Source organism: Lipotes vexillifer, unplaced genomic scaffold (genome assembly GCF_000442215.2).
Source record: "Lipotes vexillifer unplaced genomic scaffold, Lipotes_vexillifer_v1.1 scaffold387, whole genome shotgun sequence".
NCBI classification, from domain to species: Eukaryota; Metazoa; Chordata; class Mammalia; order Artiodactyla; family Lipotidae; genus Lipotes; species Lipotes vexillifer.
This window is the reverse complement of record NW_006795399.1, coordinates 3,731,593-3,741,807: the sequence shown is the minus strand read 5'-3', so window position 1 is coordinate 3,741,807 and position 10,215 is coordinate 3,731,593. Positions and strand designations below refer to the sequence as shown.

Genomic DNA, 10,215 nt, shown 5'->3' with positions numbered 1-10,215 from the left:
CGAACCCGCGTCTCCTGCACCGGCAGGCGGACTCTCAAGCACTGCGCCACCAGGGAAGCCCAACACCCGTAAACTTTTAAAATTCAGATAATCACTTATTCATTTAAGTGAACAGTGAAGGTATAGTTACGCTTAATTATGGTAATGTAAGCCCATCTGACGGAATAGCGTATCTATTTTTATTTATTTATTTATTTATTTATTTATTTATTTTTATTTATTTATTTTTGCGGTACGCGGGACTCTCACTGCTGCGGCCTCTCCCGTTGAGAAGCACAGGCTCCGGACGCGCAGGCTCAGCGGCCATGGCTCATGGGTCCAGCCGCTCCGCGGCATGTGGGATCTTCGCGGACCGGGCACGAACTCGTGTCCCCTGCATCGGCAGGCAGACTCTCAACCACTGCGCCACCAGAGATGCCCAGCATATTTATATTTAAATGATGCTTATGAGGAATATACAGTAACATGATACAATAATATATGAAAAAAGTAGGACACAAATTTGAATACAGATCTGTTTAAAAACGTATATATTGGGCTTCCCTGGTGGCGCAGTGGTTCAGAGTCCGCCTGCCGATGCAGGGGACACGGGTTCGTACCCCGGTCCGCAAAGATCCCACATGCCGCGGAGCGGCTGGGCCCATGAGCCATGGCCGCTGAGCCTGCGTGTCCGGAGCCTGTGCTCCGCAGCGGGAGAGGCTGCAGCAGTGAGAGGCCCACGTACCGCAAAAACAAAACAAAACAAAAACGTATATATTTATAAATAATCCATGTACAAAGAGACCAGAAAGAATTATCAAAATAACAATTGTTTTATTTAGGTGTAGGACTAAGAATAATGTTTTTCTTCTATTTTTAACTATCAAACGTTTTATTGAGCATACATTTTTTTTGTCATAATTCAACTTTAAACAGTCTTCCACAAATATGGAAAAATATTTTTTTCAATTTAGAAATTACCTAAGAGTAAAAAGTATAGGAATGTTTTTACTTTTGAAGTTCAGGAATAAAAGACGACAGAATTTGATCACACCCAGAAGTTTTCCCTATTGACTTGATTCAGACAGTCTTATTTTTGCATTGAGACTTAGAATGGACCATAAGGGACCATCTAGTTTAACATCCCAGGGCTGGAATCCTCTTCACAGTACCCAACAATCACTCACCCTGTGCTTTGACAGTCCAGGGAAAGGCCAAGATAGGGTGCAGGAGGAGCACAGATGAGAAATACCTAGCCTAAACTCAAATCTCCCATAGCATTCTAGAATGCCTATGTCCCTGTAAAACAGGGTACCTGGAGCTTCACCTGTGGACTGACCAATATGAACACAATGGGACTATTAGCATCTTTCCTCTCTACTTCAATTAATGCAAACTGACACTGGTTAGTGCTGTTCTGGATGATAGCTACCGCCACTCTCATAGTCAAGACAAACACACAGAGTTGGGATGAAAGGAAGGCACAAGAGAAAGAGTCAAGAATAGGTGCTACCTGAGACAGCCTCTACATGATAGCAAAAATATCACCAAATATCCATAATTCACCTGTTGAACTGCTAACTTTACAATATCTACCTCAAATAAACAAATTGTAATCTGGTTTCTCTACAATAGCTATTAAATCAATCAGAGGAAAAAAAAATTATTGCTGCCTTAAAATGAACCAGGTATGAAGTCTTCCAAGATACACTAAGAGAAAAAAATTACAGTATATAATAGTATATGTAAATGTGCCACCATGATGTGCCACATAAATGTGCCAAAAATAATATGTATGTGACTATGCTTTCATATGCATGGAACGCTCCACAAGGATACATAAGAAACTGCCAACAGTGGTTGTTTCTAAGGAAGGGTCATTAAGGGACAGGAACAGGGGGAAAATTTTAATTTCCTCAGTTATCCCTTTGTACCTTTGAAAAAGATTTTCTCTGTGTGCGTACGCAATATTCAAATAAAGAAAGAAATTTATAATTATCCTAAATTGTGAAAGTATCAATATTAAGATTAAATCAAAAAACATGTCCAAAATACTCAATGTCACATATACTATGTATGTCATTTATGTCATATAACATATACAACATATACATATAACATGTAATATACTATAGCAAGGTCTGGAAAAAATGTACTCTTGCAAGAAAAAGTTAATCAAGGTGAATCATAACAAAAAAACCAATGTCCTAAAAAAGTATATATATATATACATATATATATATATTTTTTTTTTTTTTTTGCGGTACGCAGGCCTCTCACTGCTGTGGCCTCTCCCGTTGCGGAGCACAGGCTCCGGACATGCAGGCTCAGCGGCCATGGCTCACGGGCCCAGCCGCTCCGCAGCATGTGGGATCTTTCCGGACCTAGGCACAAACCCATGTCCCCTGCATCAGCAGGTGGACTCTCAACCACTGCACCACCAGGGAAGCCCCTAAAAAAAGTATATTTTTTTACCTTTTACCTAGCAATCCTAATTCCAGTAACTTAGCCTAAGGAAATAATTACACAAGTGTACAAAACAATATACTAAGTTGTTTATCTAAACATTGTTTAATAGCAAAAAAAAAAATCAGAAATGACACAAATATCCAGTATAATTCCTTATATCCATAAAATGGGATACAATGTAGCATTAATATAACTTGGATATATTTGTTTTTATTAATGTTTATTTAGATTTTTAAAATTTATTCATTACTTATATATAAGTAAAATAACACTTATACATATTATATATACTATAGTGCCATGTTTGTTAAAAAATTTTATGTGTGTACACACTTATATTGGAGAGCATCTAGAAGGATATATATTAGAGAAGCTGTCTCCTACTTTTATTTATTTATTTTTTTGCGGTACGCGGGACTCACTGTTGTGGCCTCTCCCGTTGCGGAGCACAGGCTCCGGACGCGCAGGCTCAGCGGCCATGGCTCACGGGCCTAGCCGCTCCGTGGCATGTGGGATCTTCCCGGACCGGGGCACGAACCCGTGTCCCCTGCATCGGCAGGCGGACTCTCAACCACTGAGCCACCAGGGAAGCCCTATCAGTACTTTTAATTCCCTCACAGTTTGTTTTTTGTTCTTTTTAATTTTATTTATTTATTTTTGACTGCGTTGGGTCTTCATTGCTGTGCACAGGCTTTCTCTAGGTATGGCGAGCGGGGGCTATTCTTTGTTGCAGAGCACCGGCACGGGCTCTAGGCACTCAGGCTTCAGTAGCTGTGGCACACGGGCTTAGCTGCTCTGCTGCATGTGGGATCTTCCCGCACCGGGGCTTGAACCCGTGTCCCCTGCACTGGCAGGCGGTTTTTAACCACTTTGCCACCAGGGAAATCCCTCACAGTTTTGCTCTCTTAGTTTTTCCTCCTCTTTTATTTTTTTTTTTAAACAGTGATCATGTTTTACTTATACAATTAAATAATAATTAAATCAATATTTATTATTTCTATATGCTAGCCACAATTCTAAGCATTTCTCGTATATTAACTCAACTAATTATTAAAATAACTCTATGAGTTACTCTGTGTGAGGTTGGCATTACCATGATCCACATTTTACAGATGAAAAACAGATGCACAAAGGTTAAAAAGCTTCTTCAAAATCATAGAGCTAACAGGTGGTGGAGACAGATTCCAACCCAGGCAGACTGGCCCCAGAGCTCAAGCCTTTAACTGCAGTGCTAAACTGCCTCTCAAACTGAAAAATGCAAGTTGCAAAAATAGTATGGTCCCATTTTGTACGGTATGGTCCCATTTTTATAAAAACTGTTTTTTTAAAGTGGTATATGTAGTGTATACATTTAAAAAATCTAGTTGCTGAGATTATACTTTTGATCTATGTTATATATTTCTGCAAGATTTAATTATTTTTAAAAATCAGTTACTTTAGAGCAAGGGGCAAAAATTAAAACAATACCCTTTTCTCCCTTGTTGCTATGGGGCAATGCAGAAAGCAGGCTGAGAGCCTGTATTGTGCTTCACTGTGTTTTCATTTTAAAACAGTGCTAACAATGTTATCTTAAGGGGGAATACAAATTCTGAAACGTTATCATAATGGGGTCTCAGGGGATCCTACATCGCCAAAAGAAACAACAGAGAACTTCCCCAAAAAAACAGCCTCAGTTGGTGCAGAGATGGCCAGAGGGTGTGGGAAGTCACCAGCCAGGCTTAGGAGCTGCAAAGTTCCTACTATAAAGTCAAGGTTTACAAAACTCTGCAAAGATGCTGGGCATTGTTCTTTCTAAATAGAAACCTCCACTTTATCTGCTTGGAGATGCTTATCTACCCTCCTATAACTATATCCTTTCAGAGGTGTGGCCTCGAGAATTAAGGGGAAGTTTAGATTTCAATTCTGATTAGGGCATTTCCTATTTGTCATCTATGGGAAACAAATGTTGAAGTGGTTATACACAACCTTGGAATCTAGCTCCTTGCCTCGTCTTGCCCTGCCCCTAAGTAGACAGTCAAGCTGACAGGCTAGGCTCCTTGACTATTCATTCTACTCTTGGGGACTCTCAACACTGCTGTAGGGCTGTCACTGGGGTTGGTTATCATTTCAAGGGGGATGCAGTACAAGAACTCAACCGCTCACTGCCCTAGGGACAGAAGCCTAATAAAACTGAAACCACGGGGACCTCAAGAGTCACAGCCAGTGACCACATCCACTGGAAGCACAGTTTCCTAGATCTTCTCCTTGAGTTATGGAATAGGAAAAGGCCTTGGAAGGTTTTACTCAAGTTGGGGAGCTGAACTAAAGTAGCACTAAGGTGTCCCTTTAGACTTATAGGAGTTCTGCCAAATTCCCCGATTTGAACATCCTGAATCCAAACTGAAAACTGCATTCCCAACAGGCCAGAACCAAACCAGGTAATTATGTTGCTATACTTCCTCACTGTTACACTGGGATGTCTCTCTATATTCCTGGTCAGCATTATTTTAAAAATGTGAGAACTTTATTAGACCCCTTCCTATACCCTTTTAACTTACTGTTGCAGTTGTTTTCACTGTTCTACCCCTAGAGAGAGCTAGGAATTCAAAACAGATTGTTTCTGGGCTTCCCTGGTGGTACAGTGGTTAAGAATACGCCTGCCAATGCAGGGGACACTGGTTCCAGCCCTGGTCCGGGAAGATCCCACATGCCACGAAGCAACTAAGCCCGTGAGCCACAACTACTAAGCCTGCGCTCTAGAGCTCACAAGCCACAACTATTGAGCCCGCATGGCACAACTACTGAAGCCCGTGCGCCTAGAGCCCGCGCTCCGCAACGAGAAGCCACCACAATGAGAAGCCCGTGCACTACAACGAAGAGTAGCCCCCACTCGCTGCAACTAGAGAAAGCCCACGTGCAGCAACAAAGACCCAATGCAGCAAAAAATAAATAAATTTAATAATTTTTTTTAATTTAATAAATTTTAAAAAACAGATTGTTTCTAACAGAGCCTGAACATTTATGCTCCCTTATTCAGGGTTTCTTGAACCCATGTACAGGTGTACAAACCATGCACATTCACACACACACACACAGGCGCACACACATGAAGAGAAACGTTACAACAACCACTCCAGCCCATTTAGAGTAACTGGGCATGCTGTCACCAATTCGTGGCAAAAGCATACAGGTAAAAGCCAAGTATATACGCTGTTGTCTCCTTCTAATTCTCTCTCCTCCATGCCCTAAATACAGCAAAGGTGCAGAGGGCTGAGGATTCAGCCCAATTACTACAAATCACCAGACACATAGGAAAAGGGCCCCATAACCTGCCCCAGTGTAATGAAACAGGTGACTCCTAGGAATTTCACCCTAGTGAAGAAAGTAGCTGGTGGAGGGTGTCTCACAGGTGTCCCTAAAACATTTCATCTTATCTCCCTGTCTCCCAATAAAGAAACAGATCTGGTAAAAAAGAAAACTGAGTTGAGAATCTAGAAACCTGAGTCCTAGTTCTAGCTATATTATCGACCAATGTGTAGCCTTGGGCAAGTTACTTAACCTCTCTGGGCCTCAGTTCCCTTTACTCCACATAAAATGAAACATCCGAAACTACATAAATTCTACATAAGTACAAGAATAGGCTAAATTAGGGGATAATTATATTACAAAAGGTACCCTGGCTTTATGAGAGCAAAGTCTGGCCTTGCTCTCTTTTGGCAACTCTCTTCACTTGCTAAGTGAAAAAAGTGGTCTTTTTCATTTAAGCAGTAGAATCCTTAGAGTGAAGTTACTCCCCCTCTTAGAGAACTGAGCTCTTAGGAACTCAGGTTCCTCATTGCCTCTAAAGTCCCATTTAATTCCAGAATGCTGTGATCCAGACTAGATTTAGCACAGGAGATTTTTAAAGGTAGGCTTCTTCAGCACGTTTTAATTGGTTCAATTTAGCAAAGAATCCAAAGGGCACACAATTCTTCCAGAACTCCCAAATAACAACTCTAACACCTAAAGTGAGGCTTACCAGGCCTCAAAGACCAGCAAGGACCTCCCACTTGATCACCAGCACCAAGCACTATTTGTGTGGTTACCCCAAACCTCATCTTCATTCTTTATACACAGCCCCCTTGCCAATATAGACATGTAAAAGAAACGGAAAACACAATCCTTGTCCTCAAACTAAGGTGCAGGCTTGAGCCCAATGGCTGAGTACACAGGATATAGAACACATAAAAAGAGTAAAATTTACTAAGCAATTTACCAACAAATAAAAGTTAATAGTTCAGATTAACAGATTGATGTGGGTTAATCACAGAAAGTTTTATGCATAAAAGAGTTTTGAGAATCAGGTTTTTAAGAGCAGAAGGAACCCGGATTGCCAGAGAAGAGGGTTCTAGCCCAGAATGGGATTCTGAATCAAGGCTCTTTACCTTCCAAGTGTTGGGGGCAGGTTCCCTGTTCACAAGGCTCCAACCCCCTGATGCTTCCACTCAGTGCCACTCAGGAGACGTTCCCAGTAACCCATCTTGTTGGCTATTCTCCGACTGAGTCTTCCTTCCTAGGGACAAGCTCCATTGCCAAGGGGATGGATGTGATGTCACAATCAGGAGCACTCTATTAATAGGAACAAGGAAGAAAAAGGTGAGTCAGGAGAACTACCTGCACTTGGCAGTGAAACTAGACAGACTGGGATCTGGTGGTTGGTTGAGGAGGACGAGACAACTCCACTAAGAACTATAGGTTTCAAGGCTAGGCATCCAGGTTACCCTCTAAGGAGTGAGATCATCAGCTAAGGAATCACACTCACGGACCAGGTGATTCAAACATAGCTGAGAGGGGGAGAGAAAGGGACAAGAAGAAAGGTAGGGAAGAGGAGCTGTTTGTGATAGAAAAAGGTTCTTTTATTCAGTGCATACAACTAAAAGTAATGTCAATGAGTCTATATCTGTGGCTATACAATGCAGAGAGCCATGACAGCTTACATGCACAGTATGATGCTTTAATGTTTCCAGAGTGCTTTCACATAAATTATTTCATATAAAAAGAATTCTGTCCTACTCTCCACTTGGAAAATACTGTTTCATAAGAAGATGCTCAAGAATGCTGGTACAGGTGCAATTCTACTTCCAAGTCCAGAAATATTCCTGAGGGGATCAGGCTTTAAAAAAAAAAAGTGAAGAGGCAGTGAATCAGGAAATTATTCTAGGGTAGGAAACTGGAAAGACTAGAGGTAGCAGTATGATTAAGCTGACCAGACTCTCATTAGTAAAAGGATGAAACTAAGTAGAAGGAGACAAGGCTTCAGATGCAGAATAGAAACTATTCAAATTCCTTTCCTTACCTTCACATCTATCAATGTTAACGGCCATGTTAGAAAGAATGACGATTTTTAGTCATAAAACAGAGACCATTTCATCCTGAGTCTGGTATACGTGCTCATTAATTTACTATGTTCATCAGCCATAACACATTAGTGTGGTATTTTAAAATTAATCAGAGGATAAAAGTGCAAGGCCAGATCCACTTTCTCTTCCCTGTAGTTGGAGGTGGGGGGAAGTTGATCTGTCTCTCCCATCCATAATACAGAGGAGGATATAATGCTTCTTCCATTTTGACAACAGCAACAGCCTGGCACAAGCACCTGCACCTCAAGCCAACATAGCTGTTGGTTATGTTCAGTCTTCCAGTGACAAGTTTCAGACTCAGAAAGCAAACAGTTATCTAGCCTGGGAAAACCAATCGTCCTTCACTGCTCCCTTGACCAGAACAAACAGGATTTTTCAACTGAGAGGAGGACCAGGAGTCAGGAGACTTGGGTTCTGGTCCCAGCTCTACCAACTGTATGGCTTTTAACAAGCCACGTATCCCTTCTGTAATTTTCAATTTCTTCACCTGTCAAGTAGGGAAAATGATAACTGCCTTATTGACCTTACATATTGTCCAGGAAAATCAAATGACATAATAAATGTGAAAGCATACTGAATACCGCTATTCATAGGTAAGGTATTTGTAGTAACAGACTGCAAAATAAATTTAGAGTACTGAGGGCCCATGAGGAAATGCTTGAAAGAAGCCTGTTCTTTCTTTCCCATTACTGGGAACCAGGCACAGCCACAAAGCGGGCTGGACACACAGGGCAGTAACATTATTGCATCACTCAGATTCCCTACCATTCCTATCTGGGGACAACTATCAGCCCGCAACATTATCAGCTTCTTGCTCTATTGTCAGGCTAAAACCACCTGTATAGGAAGGGATTCGACTATCACTACCACAGCCCAGTCCCCAAGAACACTGATTCAGTGGTCTCTAACAGCCACATTTGCTACTAGGTAGAATGAAGTCAGTTTCTGAATGGAGATGTCTGTCAGTCCCTCAGGCAAAACACCCTCACCCCTCTCAGCTTTCTGCTCCTTCTCCGGCCCCCTCCTTCCCAATTCTCAATTTCCTCTGCGTTCTGGTTTGGAGAAGGCTTTCCGGTGTGTGAAGTGTGTGAACAGGGACTGGCAATCCAGGGCAGGGATGTAAGGAATGTGAGATTCCTTCATGGAGGGGTGGGAGGGAGAGGGGGGGAAGGAATGGAGGAGGAAGACAAGGCTGTCAAAGACAAGGCATGGGAGAGGAGCCAAGCTATGGCGCTTCGAGGGCGGGGGTTCAGGTTCCGACGCCCCTGCCCACACTGACCCCCAGTATGTTCCCTGCCTCCCCTTCCGGCCCGTCAATCATTGCCCATTTAAACACCACGTGGTTCCCCCAATTCGCCCCCCCCTGACCTCCAGCCAGCCCAGGCCCCCTCCCGCACTTCCTAAGGCTCCCCTACTCCAATGGACCTCCCCAACAACCCACCCATCAGCGCCCCTTTATCATCTCTAGACTCCTCCCTATTACTGCTCCCTTCCTCCATTTTTCATCTTTACTCCCATCCCTCCTCCTGACCTCCAATGGCTCGAACCCCCGTCCCAACCCCCCTGGGACCTTGCCCCCTCCCCTCCCACACCCTCTTTTAGGTGGGAGCTCGCGCAGGCGCCGTACGCACCGCTCTGGAAGCGGTCTGGACTCTCCGTACCCAGGCCTGGCTGAAGCTGAGGCCGCAGCGGCCAAGGGATAGCCCGGGTGCCGGGTCCCAGCTTTTCCTGGGAGGGGAAGGGGAAGGGGAAGAAGACGAGAGATGGTACCGACCACTCTTCGCGGTGTGGGACAGATCCCTTGCCCCGCCCACCGCTGCTACGCAACCTAGCGGAAGCTCGTCAGCAAACTCCGCCTCTTTGTTTAACTCAGTCCCGAACTAGAAGCCACAAGCGGCCAACGAGGAGAGTGGAAGGCTAGCCAGGCCTCCGCTCTAGACCGGAAGTCTTTGTGGTCCCAACGAGAACTAGATAGCCATTTGGGAGGGAGAGCTCTATGTTCTTCCCAGCGTGAGCGTCAGCGGCAGAGCTGGAGGCCGATTCTCCCGCTGGAGGCCGATTCTCCCGCTGGAGGCCGACTCTCCCGGAGAGCGAGACTTCGCTTTGGAGGGGTGCACGTGTTCGTGCCCTAAAGCTGATGCGGCTTGCTGCGAGATCGTCTGTAGGAGGCTGGCCTGCAGTGACCTGCCGTCTCCCCGGTCCCTCTCCCGTTTCCAGAGCCGTGGTCAGCATCCCGGAGCCTCCCGATCTTATGACTCATGGTCATGGGAGTGGATATGTAGTCAACAAGGCGACCACGGGGTGGGGAATGGGGGAGTGTCTGACCGGACAACTTTGATCTAGGGTTGCCCGCCTCTCTCCTACTCGCACTCCTGACGTCTTTACGTCG

At 44.1% G+C, this 10,215-nt stretch overlaps 1 protein-coding gene across 2 annotated transcripts in view; it reads right to left on the bottom strand.

The window, feature by feature from the left end:
• Positions 1-7,035, bottom strand: part of RNF41 (ring finger protein 41) — a 22,477-nt gene extending 15,442 nt beyond the window's left edge. For both annotated transcript variants that reach the window (XM_007467732.1, XM_007467730.1), the window contains exon 1: positions 6,852-7,035. The gene's annotated coding sequence lies outside the window, so the exon portion shown is untranslated. The remainder of the gene's footprint in view (positions 1-6,851) is intronic.
• Positions 7,036-10,215: the final 3,180 nt, after the last annotated feature.